Source organism: Schistocerca piceifrons, chromosome 3, assembly GCF_021461385.2.
Source record: "Schistocerca piceifrons isolate TAMUIC-IGC-003096 chromosome 3, iqSchPice1.1, whole genome shotgun sequence".
NCBI lineage: Eukaryota > Metazoa > Arthropoda > Insecta > Orthoptera > Acrididae > Schistocerca > Schistocerca piceifrons.
Window position 1 is genome coordinate 502766351 of NC_060140.1, and position 15915 is coordinate 502782265.

The following is a 15915-nucleotide window of genomic DNA, read 5'->3' on the forward strand; positions in this document are numbered from 1 at the left end:
TCTCCGACAACCAACCCAATCTGTCAAAGCCGCACACCAATAGCACTTTCCATTTCCTCAATACAGGGTGGTCCATTGATCATGCCAGGGTCAAATATCTCACGAAATAAGCGTCAAACGAAAAAACTACAAAGAACGAAACTTATTTAGTTTGAAGGGGGAAACCAGATGGCGCTATGGTTGGCGCGCTAGATGGCGCTGCCATGGGTCAAACGGATATCAGCTGCGTTTTTTTAAATAGGAACCCCCATTTTTATTACATATTCGTGTAGTACGTAAAGAAATATGAATGTTCTACTTGGACCACTTTTTTCGCTTTGTGATAGATGGCGCTGTAATAGTCACAAACATATGTCTCACAATTTTAGACGAACAGTTGGTAACAGGTAAATTAAAATACAGAACGTAGGTACGTTTGAACATTTTATTTCGGTTGTTCCAATGTGATACATGTACTTTTGTGAACTTATCATTTCTGAGAACGCATGCTGTTACAGCGTGATTACCTATAAATACCACATTAATGCAATAAATGCTCAAGATGATGTCTGTCAACCTCAATGCATTTGGCAATACGTGTAACGACATTCCTCTCAACAGCGAGTAGTTCGCCTTCCGTAATGTTCGCACATGCATTGACAATGCGCTGACGCATGTTGTCAGGCGTTGTCGGTGGATCACGATAGCAAATACCCTTCATCTTTCCCCACAGAAAGAAATCCGGGGACATCAGATCCAGTGTACGTGCGGACCATTGTATGGTGCTTCGACTACCAATCCACCTGTCATGAAATATGCTATTCAGTACTGCTTCAACCGCACGCGAGCTATGTGCCGGACATCCATCATGTTGGAAGTACATCGCCATTCTGTCATGCAGTGAAACATCTTGTAGTAACATCGGTAGAACATTACGTAGGAAATCAGCATATATTGCACCATATAGATTGCCATCAATAAAATGGGGGCCAGTTATCCTTCCTTTCATAATGCCGCACCATACATTAACCCGCCAAGGTCACTGATGTTCCAATTGTCGCAGTCATCGTGGATTTTCCGTTGCCCAATAGTGCGAATTATGCCGGTTTATGTTACCGCTGTTGCTGAATGACGTTTCGTCGCTAAATAGAACGCGTGCAAAAAATCTGTCATCGTCCCGTAGTTTCTCTTGTGCCCAGTGGCAGAACTGTACACGACGTTCAAAGTCGTCGCCATGCAATTCCTGGTGCGTAGAAACATGGTACGGGTGCAATCGACGTTGATGTAGCATTCTCAACACCGACGTTTTTGAGATTCCCGATTCTCACGCAATTTGTCTGCGACAGCAGCTAAAACATCTACTTGGGCATCATCATTTGTTGCAGGTCGTGTTTGACGTTTCACACGTGGCTAAACGCTTCCTGTTTCCTTAAATAACGTAACTATTCGGCGAACGGTCTGGACACTTGGATGAGGTCGTCCAGGATACCGAGCAGCATACATAGCTCACGCCCGTTTGGCATTTTGATCACAATTGCCATACATCAACACGATATTGATCTTTTCCGCAATTGGTAAACGGTCCATTTTAACACGGGTAATGTATCATGAAGCAAATACCGTCCGCACTGGCGGAATGTTACGTGATACCACGTACTTATACGTTTGTGACTATTACAGCGCCATCTATCACAAAGCTAAAAAAGTGGTCCAACTAAAACATTCATATTTCTTTACGTACTACACGAATACGTAATAAAAAATGGGGGTTCCTATTTTTTTAAAAAGCAATTGATTTCCGTTTGACCTATGGCAGCGCCATCTAGCGCGCAACCATAGCGCCATCTGGTTTCCCCCTCCAAGCTAAATAAGTTTCGTTCTTTGTAGTTTTTTTCATTTGATGCTTATTTCGTGAGATATTTGGCCCGGTCACTATCAAATGGTTCAAATGGCTCTGAGCACTATGGGACTCAACATCTGAGGTCATCAGTCCCCTAGAACTTAGAGTTACTTAAACCTAACTAACCTAAGGACATCACATACATCCATGCCCGAGGCAGGATTCGAACCTGCGACCGTAGCGGTCGCGCGGTTCCAAACTGTAGCGCCTAGAACCGCTTTCCCACACCGGCCGGCGGTCACTATCAGTGGACTACCCTGCACATGCGTTATAAGTCTGAGGTGGTTCACCTTGTGTATGTACATGAACTTAATTAAATGCAATGTAATGAAATCAATGGATAGATTCAGATGAAATCGATGATATTTGACTGTATGACATAATATAAGCGCAAGCCACTCAGGTACGTATAAATTGCAATGTAATGGATAATAGAAACGTAAGTGACTATGAAAGTTTGAGCCAGGACTGAAGACGAACTCAGGTAGATCGCAAAACTAATTTTATCCGTAATGTATGCTGTTGAACTCCATGACAGTTCATTTAAAGGGTTATGTCGAAGAAAATTTAGGTTGCAAGACCCAAATGAAATGAAATAAAATGTGGCCTTACCAGAAGTATCAGTTAATCGAAAATTTATTTCTTCAGAACATTTCAGCTTAAATGATGACATTAGAGCGAACAGTTGATAGAAGAATAATATGTATTTCATGCGACGATCACAATTCATCGTAAGGTTTTGCGGTTAACAAGAGTTTATTTGGCCAACCATTTTATTTTCACAACAGCAGCTGAAACGTCAAGAATTGTGAAGAAGATTCTGAAGATCAAAAAATTCTAAGCGTCAAGTGACAGAAATTTCCACTACGAAACTTCAACCACAGAAAGTTCACTTTTGGAGGACTCATGTACTTTACAGCGTTTTTGTTCAGCAACGAAAAATTCTGAGAGGATAAACAAATACAAATTTTTTGTTTCAAAAATAAAATAAACAAAACAAACCGAAAACGTAAGTAAAAATTGTAGTCTAGAGGTAAAAACAAGATAGCCTAATGCTAAGGTGGCTGCTGGCGACAATTACGAAATCCAGGTTCTAATTCAAGTTAAGAACAAATTATAGGTTATCACTAAATATTCATCACATTACTGGTACAACATATCCGAAGAGTTTGATCTGATATTATTTCATGTCAATGCATCCTCATTTAGAATGAGATTTTCACTCTGCAGCGGAGTGTGCGCTGATATGAAACTTCCTGGCGGATTAAAACTGTGTGCTCGACCGAGACTCGAACTCGGGACCTTTGCCTTTCGCGGGCAAGTGCTCTGCCAACTGAGGTACCGAAGCACGACTCACGCCCGGTACTCACAGCTTTACTTCTGCCAGTACCTCGTCTCCTACCTTCCAAATTTTACAGAAGCTCTCCTGCGAACCTTGCAGAACTAGCACTCCTGAGAGAAAGGATATTGCGGAGACATGGCTTAGCCACAGCCTGGGGGATGTTTCCAGAATGAGATTTTCACTCTGCAGCGGAGTGTGCACTGATATGAAACTTCCTGGCAGATTAAAACTCTGTGCCCGACCGAGACTCGAACTCGGGACCTTTGCCTTTCGCGGGCAAGTGCTCTACCAACTGAGCTACCGAAGCACGACTCACGGCCGGTACTCACAGCTTTACTTCTGCCAGTACCTCGTCTCCTACCTTCCAGAGCACTTGCGCGCCTCTATCCAAGCATAAAGTAGTAGCGACCACTGAGACACGTCTTTCAAGCGGATCTTGTACGTAAACATGGGCCCTCTACGTAAGCATAAGGCAGTGGCGATCAGTGAGACACTGTATGTAAACACGGATAAATGTAAGGACAAGAGAGTGGCAAAATGGGGCAATCGTGTCTGGCCGTACCGATGGCCATACTGTGTGTGAAGTTGCTAGGTTTGTTGGTGTTTCGCGGCAGACCTTTCAAAATATCTACAAGGAATGGTGTAACACACGTGACCACGAAATACGACGTCAGAATTATGGTCCGAAAAATATCGTGGATGAGAGGGATATGAAATGCATTTCACGGATTGTGAACCAAAACCGCTTCGAAAGTCGAAACCCAACAGGAATTGCTGCAGGCAGTGAATGAGAGTCCATCCCCAATTGTTAGTGAGACGTTATTCCTACAGGAATTGCAGGCAAAGAACACTTTGAGTAAATCATCTCGCAAGAGGGCATTGCTCACATAGGTACATAAAGCTGCGCATCTTCAGTGGGCTAGAAATCATCGAACATGGACAGTAGCTGACTGGCGGAACGTAATGTGACTTGAAGAAACACGTTTTTGCCTATATTCAAACGAAGCATATCGTCGGGCGCACCGAAGGCTAAATGAAGCATTCCACTCTGAACGTGAGCGAGGTCATTTAAAGCCGAAGGTGGATCTGTGAGTTTCTGGGGTGTTTATTTTTTTAATCATGAATTAGGCTCGCTCACTAAGGTGACCACTAACGTGGACCAGCATGTTTATTTAAACGTTGTGATTGAAAAGGCATTGCCTTTCAGTCAACATTTGAATGAGTATGCTATTGTTACCTCTATTTTTCAAGATGACAACAGAGAAGTTCACAGGGCTGGCAGAATATGTGATTGGTTTAAATATGTGACTGGTTATCTGAACATTCTCTCACCCTTATTACATCTCGATTGATCTGCAAAATCACCTGACTTGAACCTCGTAGAAAATCTGTGGAACATGGAACAGCGGGTACCCCGCAGTTAAGTGGAACTGTGCGATCAAACTGTCAGCGAGTCTCTAAACCTGGATGCGACGTACCTGCGAATCTTATGGATTCACTTCCTAACTGAATCCAGGCAGTTATCAAGTCCAGCGACATAATTACACGGTACTAAAAGCTACTTGTAATGATTTCTGTAGGAGCGACTAATTTTTGGTCCGGTGAAATTATTAGTGTTAGATGCAACGAGACATTTGTTCGCTGGCAGTGGAAATTCATTCAATAAGCCATTCCGACGTAATTTACACTACATCCACTCTTACTTTACAAAAAAGAGTGACTGTGACATGTCCTACATTTTTATACCCTTGTGCTAGTAACGCTTGTGAAATCAGGAATTAAAGGAAACAACAAATAAATCACAACACGTATAGTTTACATAACGATGAAGACAGACCCCAGATTTCTTATTCTAAGGGAAGCACGCTTAAATTAAAAGATTCAACGTTTCGGCCACTAGTACCGGTGGCATACATGGTCAGCTTGATGAAGTCATTTGCAGTAGTATACGAAACATTGGTTTTTATTTCACATCCTGAAGTCATTACACACTCAGAAGAACTTTACCGAAAGTGCATCTATGTACTATGAACTGCGCAAATTTGCAATTCAGTGCACTGTAGGACGTAAAAGGCTATGTTGACTCTGGAGACCTTACATTGTAAAAAGACTAGACAGTATTGCAGCGATGTTTAAAACTGTTGCTCTGATAATAGAAACACCGCCACTATGAATGTTGTAAGGTTTTCCGATGCTGTTGTTGTTGTTGTTGTTGTTGTTGAGTCCGAAGAACGATTTGATGCAGCTCTCATGCTGTTCTATCCTGTTCAAGCTACTTCATCTCCGAATAACTACTGCAACCCACATCCTTCTGAATCTGCTTACTGTATCCACTTCATGCTCTTTCTCTCAGATTCTCACCACCCACACTTACCTCCAGTACTAAACTGGTGATTCCTTGATGACTCAGAACGTGTTCTGTCAACTGATTCCTTCTTTTAATCAAGTTATACCACAGATTTCTTCTTTCTCCAATTCTATTCAGTACCTCCTCATTAGTTACCCATCTAATCTTCAGATTCTTCTGTAGCACAACATTTCAAAAACCTGTAATCTCTAGACACGTACCTTCAGAAAATATTTTCCAACACTTATATTCGATGTTAACAAATTTCTCTTCTTCCGAAATGCTTCCCACGACATTGCAGGTCAACATTTCACATCTTTTCTATGTCAGCATCGTCACTTATTTTGCTGCCCAAATAGCAAACCTCATCCATATATTTAGTGTCTCGTTTGCTAATCTAATTCCCTCAGCAACACCTGATTTAATTCGACTACTTTCCATTATCCTTGATAGCTTTTGTTGATATTCGTGTTGTATCCTTCATTCATGACACTATCCATTTCATATTAACAGAATCTTCCGTCGGTTCTAGGTAGAACAACATTATAATAAATGAAAAGCACCAGTTTGCTTTTGTTCTACAATATTAATTTTATTGTTAACCGGTTGTCTGAAGATGGCCTTGTAAGCCGAAAACTGGTTAACAATTAAACTAATATTGTAGAACAAAAGCAAACTGGTGCTTTTCGTTTACTACCCATTTCGTTCAACTGCTCTTCCAAATCCTTTGTCTCTGACATAATTACAGTGTCGTTGGCAAACAAAGTCTTTATTTCTTCTCCTTGAACTTTAATTCCTAATCGCAACCCCGTCTCACTTCCTTTCATGCCCCTCGACTCTTATAACTGCCGTCTGGTTTCTGTACAAGTTGTAAATAGCTTTTCGCTCTCTCGTAGGGTCAGTACTGCCTCGCGCGTTCCTGCGCTTCTCTGGAATCCAAACTGACCTTCCCCGAGGTCCACTTCTACCAGTTTTGCTACTTCTCTGTAACGAATTCGTGTTAGTATTTTGCAACGATGACTTATTAAACTGATTGTTCGGTAATATTCACCCTCGTCAGAAATAAAATCACTTTATTCTTCTTGAAATCTAAGGTATTTCGCCTATCTGATACATCTTGCACACCAGAAGGATCAGTTTTGTCATGGCTGGCTCTCTAAAGGCCATCAGGAATTCGTTTACTCTAGCAGCCTTGATTCTACTTAAGTATTTCAGCGCTCTGGCAAATTCTAGGCGCATTTTCATATCTTCCGTCTCATCTTCATCTACGTCCTCTTCCCTATCTGTAATACTGCCTTCAAGTTCAAAAATGGTTCAAATGGCTCTGAGCACTATGGGACTTAACATCTATGGTCATCAGTCCCCTAGAACTTAGAACTACTTAAACCTAACTAACCTAAGGACAGCACACAACACCCAGCCATCACGAGGCAGAGAAAATCCCTGGCCCCGCCGGGAATCGAACCCGGGAACCCGGGCGTGGGAAGCGAGAACGCTACCGCACGACCACGAGATGCGGGCTGCCTTCAAGTTCATCTCCCTTTTGTAGACCCTCTATATGCTCCTTTAACCATTCAGCTTTCCCTTCTTTGCTTAGTACTGGTTCTCCAGCTGATCTCTTGATATTCAAACAGCTGCTCCTCTTTTCTCCAAAGGCCTTTTTAATTTTCCTGTAGGCGTTGGTCCTACCTGTCTTTCTCCTAGTCAAAATAATTATACATCCTTTGACAATAACACACAAGATTTACCTAGTAAACAGAGATATGTACTCGGGCCACTCAGCGTCCTTGCTGAGGACATTGTCGTCCGCACACATTAGCCGCGTACGAGAACACCCATGACTTGCGCCCTCAGAAAACAATAGACTGAATGTAAAGCAGATAGTTCAAGTCTCACGCTCTGTTATTAATGTGAACAGACAGTGGCGTCTTGTGCCTTACAAAAGTGCAAGGTCCCTTGTGAGTGGGTCAGCTGATAGCTGTGTGCTAGGCAATAAAACGCTATCAATCGAGGGGCTGTCATTAAATTTTAATTATCCCTTCTAAAAAGAAAATTTACGTAATTAAAATTTTGTTTTTCTGTATTTCCGGCACACAGAGAAATTCCAGTGTGTCAGTAATGTAGCACGGCGTCAGAGGACAACATGGCACAGAACATTAATAAAGTGGCTATAGTATGAGACAATTTGTTTTGCTGTCTCTAGCGGCATGCTACGATATGTAGAGGCTGTAATTTCGCTGTGAACCAGAACTCCAAACAAACAAAAAATAATTATGTAGTTTCATTTTTCCAAGGTGGTACTTTAAAAAATTTGATTAGGCTACCTCCTGAAAAATGCTTCTGTCGGAGCAAAAAAAGGCGAATATTACCCCGTTAAAAGATTCTGTCAGAAAAGTGGGGAACCAGCTGCTTCAATCCTCATTATGTGTTCTCACCAAAAAGTTAGACATGTGAATGCATTCGCACTCTTTTACCACACGATGTCCAAACCCTTCTACCCAATCTCTCTTTGTAGTGAAGCATTCATACTTAGCATCTCCCTCTCACTGCCACTGTCTATATGAGTCACTCTTCCATTGTCTCCTATTTCTCCTGTGTGTCTCTCCCACTGTCACTATCTCCATCCCTTTCTCTCGCTCTTCCTTACCACTGCCTCCTTCTCTTCTACCTTCACTGTATCTCTGTCCCACTGCCACTGTCTTTGTCCCATTCTTTTTCTGTCCCATTGCACTGTCTTTCTTTCTCGGTTACAGCTTACTGTCTTTCTCTTCAGCCACCCTTGTTTCCTCTCCACACATGCCCTTGTGTATGGTTTGGTTGCAGGTTTGATCCCCAGACTGGGAAACTTAAACACAAGGGTGTAGGGTATAGGAGAAAGTGGGCAAATGTTTTCGTGTTAAAGTTCGCTGGTCTATGCATGGTCACCACCTATCTGATTTTTAATTTTCATTGTCTCCTCTCTATTTTCTTACCACTGCTACAGTCTCTATCCATCTCTCTTTCTCTTTTATTCCTACTGTCCACTGTCTCTCAGTGACCATAACTATCTCCCGTCTCTTTGGCTCCCACTGCTATTGTCTTCATCCATCTCTTTCACTTTCACAGCCACTTTCTCTCTCACATCACTGTCTCCTCCCGCTTTCTCTCCCCTTCGCACTGTGCCCTCTCGTTTCCACTGTGCTACTCTCTTTCAGCATAAAAAAGAGCTAATATACTCGCATGCCATAATTTTTTATGAGGAAGGCGCAATGACGATTGAAGCATCTGGTTCTTTACTTTACTCTCAGAGTCTTTTAAAAAGAGCATATTTCCATTTTTTGTGTTCTGACGGGAGCATTTTTGAGGCTGGTTTCCTTTTTTACCCAATACAGTAGGGTGCGCTGCTTGTATGAAACTAAATTTGTAAAGCAGTAAAATGTTGACATTTTATTTATACTTCTACTCAACTACACACTTTTAAACATATAAACAATAAATAAGGAAAGATGATACACTATTGGGGAAAAAATTAGTACATCTGGAAAGACAACGTCTATTTCAATCCGGTGACGGCATATGCTACCTGAAGGATAGCAGGGGTACTGATAATGTCGACCGCCAACAGATAGCATAGTGGAATATCTACCAGAGCACCGTCCGTGTCTACTCTTTCGTAGGGAATGTTCACAGCCAGAAGGCTCAGTGTGGTGCAAAAGTGTGAAGCAGGCAGGCAACCACGCCCTGGAGACACACTTGTGCATCCTACAGCCAAGTGAACAAGTTTGACAGGGGTCGAATTAGGACCCTCCGGGTGGCGGGGTGGTCCTTTCGGAGAACTGCTGGACAAGTTGGACGTGATGCGTCAGGTGTCCCACGATGCTGGTGTCAGTGGTCATGTAAACATTCTCACACTTGTAGACGAGTTTTTGGACGTATAAGTACGTGGTATCATGTGACATTCCGCCAGTGCGGACGGTATTTGCTTCGTGATACATTATCCGTGTTAAAATGTACCGTTTCCAACTGCGGAAATGGTCGATATCGTGTTGATATATGGCTGTCGTGATCAAAATGCCGAACGGGCGTGCGCTATGTATGCTGCTCGGTATCCTGGACGCCATCATCCAAGTGTCCGGACCGTTCGCCGGATAGTTATGTTATTTAAGGAAACAGGAAGTGTTCAGCCACATGTGAAACGTCAACCACGACCTGTAACAAATGATGATGCCAAAGTAGGTGTTTTAGCTACTGTCGCCGGCTAATCCGCACATCACTAGCTGACAAACTGCGCGAGAATCGGCAATCTCAAAAACGTCGGTGTTGAGAATGCTACATCAACATCGATTGCGCCCGTACCATATTTCTATGCACCAAGAATTGCACGGCGACGAGTTTGAACGTCATGTACAGTTCTGCCACTGGGCACAAGAGAAATTACTTGACGATGACAGATTTTTTGCACGCGTTCTATTTAGCGACGAAGCGTCATTCACCAACAGCGGTATCGTAAAGCGACCTAATATGCACTATTGGGCAACGAAAAATCCACGATGGCTGCGACAACTGGAACATCAGCGACCTTGACGGGTTAATGTATGGTGCGGCATTATGGGAGGGAGGATAATTGACCCCCATTTTATCGATGGCAATCTAAGTGGTGCAGTGTATGCTAATTTCCTACGTAATGTTCTGCCGATGTTACTACAAGATGTTTCACTGCATGACAGAACGGCGATGTACTTCCAACATGATGGATGTCCGGCACATAGCTCGCGTGCGGTTGAAACGGTATTGAATAGCATATTTCATGACAGGTGGATTGGTCGTCGAAGCACCATACCATGGCCCGCACGTTCACCGGATCTGACGTCCCCGGATTTCTTTCTGTGGGGTAAGTTGAAGGATATTTGCTATCGTGATTGACCGACAACGCCTGACAACATGCGTCAACGCATTGTCAATGCATGTGCAAATGTTCAAACGTACCTACGTTTTGTATTTTAATTTTAAAAACCTACCTGTTACCAACTGTTCGTCAATAATTGTGAGCCATATGTTTGTGACTATTACAGCGCCATCTATCACAAAGCGAAAAAAGTGGTCCAGCTAAAACATTCACATTTCTTTACGTACCACACGAATATGTAATAACAAACGGGGGTCCCTATTTAAAAAAAAACGCAGTTGATATCCGTTTGACCTATGGCAGCGCCATCTAACGGACCAACCGTAGCGCCATCTGGTTTCTCACTTCAAGCTAGACGAGTTTCGTTCTTTGTAGTTTTTCCATTTGATGCTTATTTCGTGAGATATTTGGTCCGGTCACCATTAATAGACCACCCTGTATAAGGAAAGTAGTGGCAGACCTGACAGCTACCACACCACAGATAAATGGGCTTGAGAGGCCACAGGTGCCAACACGAACTTTTGCGAACCAGTTTTGAGCAATAGGACTATGCAACGCGCACCCATAGCTCACTTTCCACCCACGCCACAGCATCGAGGAGTACGGTTTGACTGGTGCCGTCAGGGTATCACCTGGAAGATGGAATGGCGTTCACGGTCTTCAGCGATGAAAGTGGATTCTGCCTACACGCAAGTAATGGTCGTTTGCGCGTAAGTCACAGAGCTGGTGAGCGCTGCCTCGCAGAGTACATTCGTCCGAGACACACTGGCCACATCCCAGGCCTTATGATGTGAAGTGCGATTAAGCTGCAGCTCTCGTTCACCTTTGGTGTTTATGGAGGAGACTCTGTACAGCGCTCGGCACATACAGGATGTTTTTTATACCCGTTCTTTTGCCGTTCTTGCAACAGAAACGTGGTGTGTTGTTGCAACAGGATAATGTTCGCCCACACACTGCCCGTGAAACAAAGTGCTCTGCAAAACGTGCAGCAACTTCCCTGGCCAGAAAAATCTCTGGACATGTCTCCAGTCTAGCACGTGTGGGATATAATGAGACGAGAAATGACTCGTGTGACTCGTCAGCCAGCAACTCTTACAGAACTACGTGAGCAGATCGAGCAGGCCCGGCCTAACGTATCCCACTACAGTATCCGCGATCTATGCGACTGACTGGATGCCAGATTCAGCACCTGCAGTGCCGCCTGTGAAAGGCTACACTACGTGCTAATACGGGTATTTCAGGAAGAGACGACACCCCGTACCTAAGAACAACTGTGCTATTCATTTGTAAATGTAATCATTTCATGTACTCCGTATGCACTGTTGCAACAATAAATCTTGAGCGAACAGGAAACTTCTAAATGGGTGTACTCATTTTGTTCCGGCTGTTTACAAAATTAACACAAAATGGTCTCCCATCCAAAGCAAGTTCACTTTACACTACTTTACACAAAAATGCACAACATTTTACACTACACCTACAGTATATTAAAAAAACGAGGTCTTTCTTTTGCAAGTGCAAAGAATTTCGTATGACAAAATAATTATTCGTAAGCTTCTTACGGTGCCAGGTGGCACCATCGAATGATTTCCAGGTCTAGACTGCCTGTGTATGTGTGAAGTGTCCATTACACAGAGACAGCACGTCATAAACTTTTACTGGTGAAAAAATGCCGACTAAAACATATTTTGGTGACCTCAGAGCCCTTGCGATGACCCCATAACCATTGCCGTGTGTTCACCACGCCAGTGAAAACTATATGTGCACTTCACACCGTATATTACGACCGTATTTCACGTACATAAGCACAGTAATATTGAACCTCTGGAGCTAGGTAACGCATAATGAGATCGAAAAAAGTTTCACGGTTCCCCAAAGACACCTTAAGAACGTAAAGTATACATTTCGACGATTTGCCACGAGTAAAAATTATAGAAGTGGCCATCCCCACGACTGGTACTTTTGGTACTCAAAAATCAAGGGTTTTCGTGGTTTTCCCAGGAATCGTCCATGAACGAACGTCTAAGGTCCATCCTAGAGCACACCTAAAGCAAAAGAACCAACCGACTTTCTCACTTTGCCTGGGCTGGGGGAAGTGTCGGATGTTAAATTTTGACCCAGCACTGTAGGACAGCTAAAGTGTGGCGGTTCTTCCGATAAGTATACACAATTGTCGTTATTCCAAGGGCTATCCAAAACACGTGACCCGTTATCTCTGTGATCAATAGGACCCGAGACATCATTCGCCGAAAAATCACATTTCCACGCGCGGCTATTTGGAACACTCAGGTACCATGTCCTGTTCGAAAGACATTTGTCTCAGTACCATACACACGCTTATTATAGAAAGTACGATTTGACGGGGTGTGAAGCGAGATTGGTGACTGGATTGAGGATTTCTTGGTGGGAAGAAGAACACAGGATAGAGAGCCTCCTACCTAATACACTTTATCAATAAGACTCGCCATTTTGTTTTGGCTCCCCTACCGACGGACTACTGAACTATGGCGAGAGGATTTCAATGTGAAATAGTGCTGCAGGCAAACAAAAAATAAATTACCAATATATATTTTTTCTCAGTGATAATTCAAAGTTTATGCCTACACTCGCAGGCCCATTAACGGTCTCTACCCGGCGTTAAAAATTAAGGTGGGCATCCATAATATTTCATAAACAAATGAAATGGTCTGATTTACCAGTTGACGTGGTAGGTAAACGGATAACTACTTGCAAGTGTTGCTGATGAGCCTAACATTTTTACGAACCGAGATATTCCAGAAACGAAAATCCAGGGACTGGTGGAATCTATATCAGATTCTATGTCGGATTGGTAGCAGAGTTAGCATCTATTTCAACCACAATATACCGAAGACTCCTCGAACACAAAACTATACCCAGTAGTTCGATGAAAGCACAGGTCACTCTCATCTACAATAGAGCAATAGAAATGAATTACAAAACTATTGTCCAATATCCTAGACATCCATTTGTTGAAAAATCTTGAAACTTATTCCGAGTTCAGATGTAACGAGATATGCCAACCAGCATGGGTTCCGAAAACATCCAACATTTGAAACCCAACTCCCGCTTCTGTGACGTAACACACTGAAAGTAATGGATTAAGGTAGTCAGGTGGATACAGTAATTCAGTAATTCTTAACTTCCGAAAGACATTTGTCTCAGTACCACACATACGCTTATTATAGAAAGTACGATCGTACGGGTTGTCAAGCGAGATTGATAACTGGATTCAGGATTTCTTGGTGGGAAGATTAACACAGGATGGAGATACAATGTTACTTATAATTCGTCTTGATTGAAAAAATGTTTATACACCGGTTTCGGTTCCTTTAGAACCATCTTCACATCTGAAACGACAATGACACTAATTTACTATTTCACAAATGCAAACCTTTTTCCTCCTATCCGATCAACATCAAATGTACCAGAACGTACCTGCAATTTCGGTTACAGGAGTAACCCGTCCACACTCAGCAACCTTCATATGCTGCGTCACATTAAAATGGTTGGCAGAATGCACGTCATTTATATTAATTATAAAACTATTACCGACAGGTGGCGTCTGGTACATTTGTTACATTGCATATGCACATACTGTATTGAGTAGATTTTCCTGATTCACTTTTATCTCTAGAAATACTTAGTTAAAATGTGTAGTTGTCAAGGTTAAAATCTATACTTGTCTAGTATGTTGGGACCATCGCTGATCATGTATATTACTGATCTTGCAGAGAATATTAATAGTAGACGTTCACATATGACATGGTTATATATCGGGTGACTAAATATTTCGGGGAAGATGCATAGTACGAAAAAAAAGCTGTAGGTGAAATGTTGAAATGTTAATACTAATAAAGGGGATATCTTGTCTGTGCTACAACTGGCCACCTCCTAACCACCCCTCCTGCGTGGAAGGGACCAACTTTGTATTTTCAAGTGGGAACACCCTTTTGTAACATATTCGGATTCTACGTCAAAAAATACATATGGTTTGCTTAAAACATTGTTTCCCATTCGTAGAAGATGGGAGGGTGCGTTTCATTGGTAGATTACCAGGAAAATGCAGTCAGTCTAGAAAGGAGACTGCATGACAGACACTTGTGCGACCCAGTCTATAACATTGCCAGGTGTGTGGGACTCATACTAAATGGAGCTAACAAGGAATATTGAACGTGCAACGAACAAGGACAGCAGGGTTCCCATCCGAAAATACGAGCGTTGTCCAGAAAGTAAGTTCCAATCAGTCGCAAAATGGACACCACAGTGACAACCCGATGGAGCTTTGCACAGATGTGTTGGGTAGTGTCTCTAGTATGACTGTCGATAGCATCTGACGCTCTTTTCAGTTGTGAGCGCACTGTGAGCGAGTAAAGGTGCCTAGAAGAACGATGTCTCCCGTCAAGTAGGAGCGCCCGCTGAGAGGCTTCGCCTTAATGAATGCAGCCCACCTAACACAGCTGCCACGCACTTCCTTCTTCATGGCAATTCTCAGCCGCACTCTGCAGGGGCACTGAAGACGCTCCTGCAGCCTTTTCGATAGGAAGCGTTCGATCACCCACAACACAGCCCTAATTGGCTCGTCCTGAGTATCCTCTCTGTTCACATGAAACGCTGGATAGGAAGACAACACTTGGGCGCATACTGCGCGCTATAGACGAGCGTAGAGAATTATCGGAAAGCATTGGCGGCTGCCTTCTATGACAATGGTGTTGGAAACTTGGTATAACATCCCAACAAATGTCCAAGTCGTATCGGTGACTATGTAGAGAAGTATCTGGAAAGTGTAGCTAACTCTTGCAAATAAAATGTTTCTGATTTTCGCTGTGGTTTCCATTCAGCGACCGATTGGTACTTTCTAGACAACCCTCATACAAAGCCGACTCCGCCCACGGGGGGAGGGGGAAGGGTGCTTAGGAGGCAGCTAACTGTAGCACAGACAGGTGTCCCCTTTGCTAATATTAACTTTTTACATAGAACTTTTATCTTTTGTACAACGCGTCATTTTCTAGATATTTAGTTGTTTCAAGTTAAAACAGACACTTTGTATATAATGAAGTAAAGTGTCTGAAAGAGCTGCATAAAACTCATTCAGATCTTTATAGCATTTCAAAGTGGTGCAAAGATAGACTTGCTTCAGAGGTTCAAAAAATGTAAAATTTTGCATTACAAAAACAATGCCAGTAAGTCACAAAATCGGCCTGCTCAAACAAATATCTACATGTAACAATTTTTGGGAACATTAAATAGAACGATCACATAGGCTCAGTCGTAGATGAAACAGGCAGCAGATTACGTTTCATTGGTAGATTACCAGGAAAATGCAGTCAGTCTACAAAGGAGACCATGACAGACACTCATGCGACCCAGTCTAGAACATTGCCAGGTGTGTGGGACTCATACTAAATGAGGCTAACAAGGAATATTGAACGTATACGAACAAG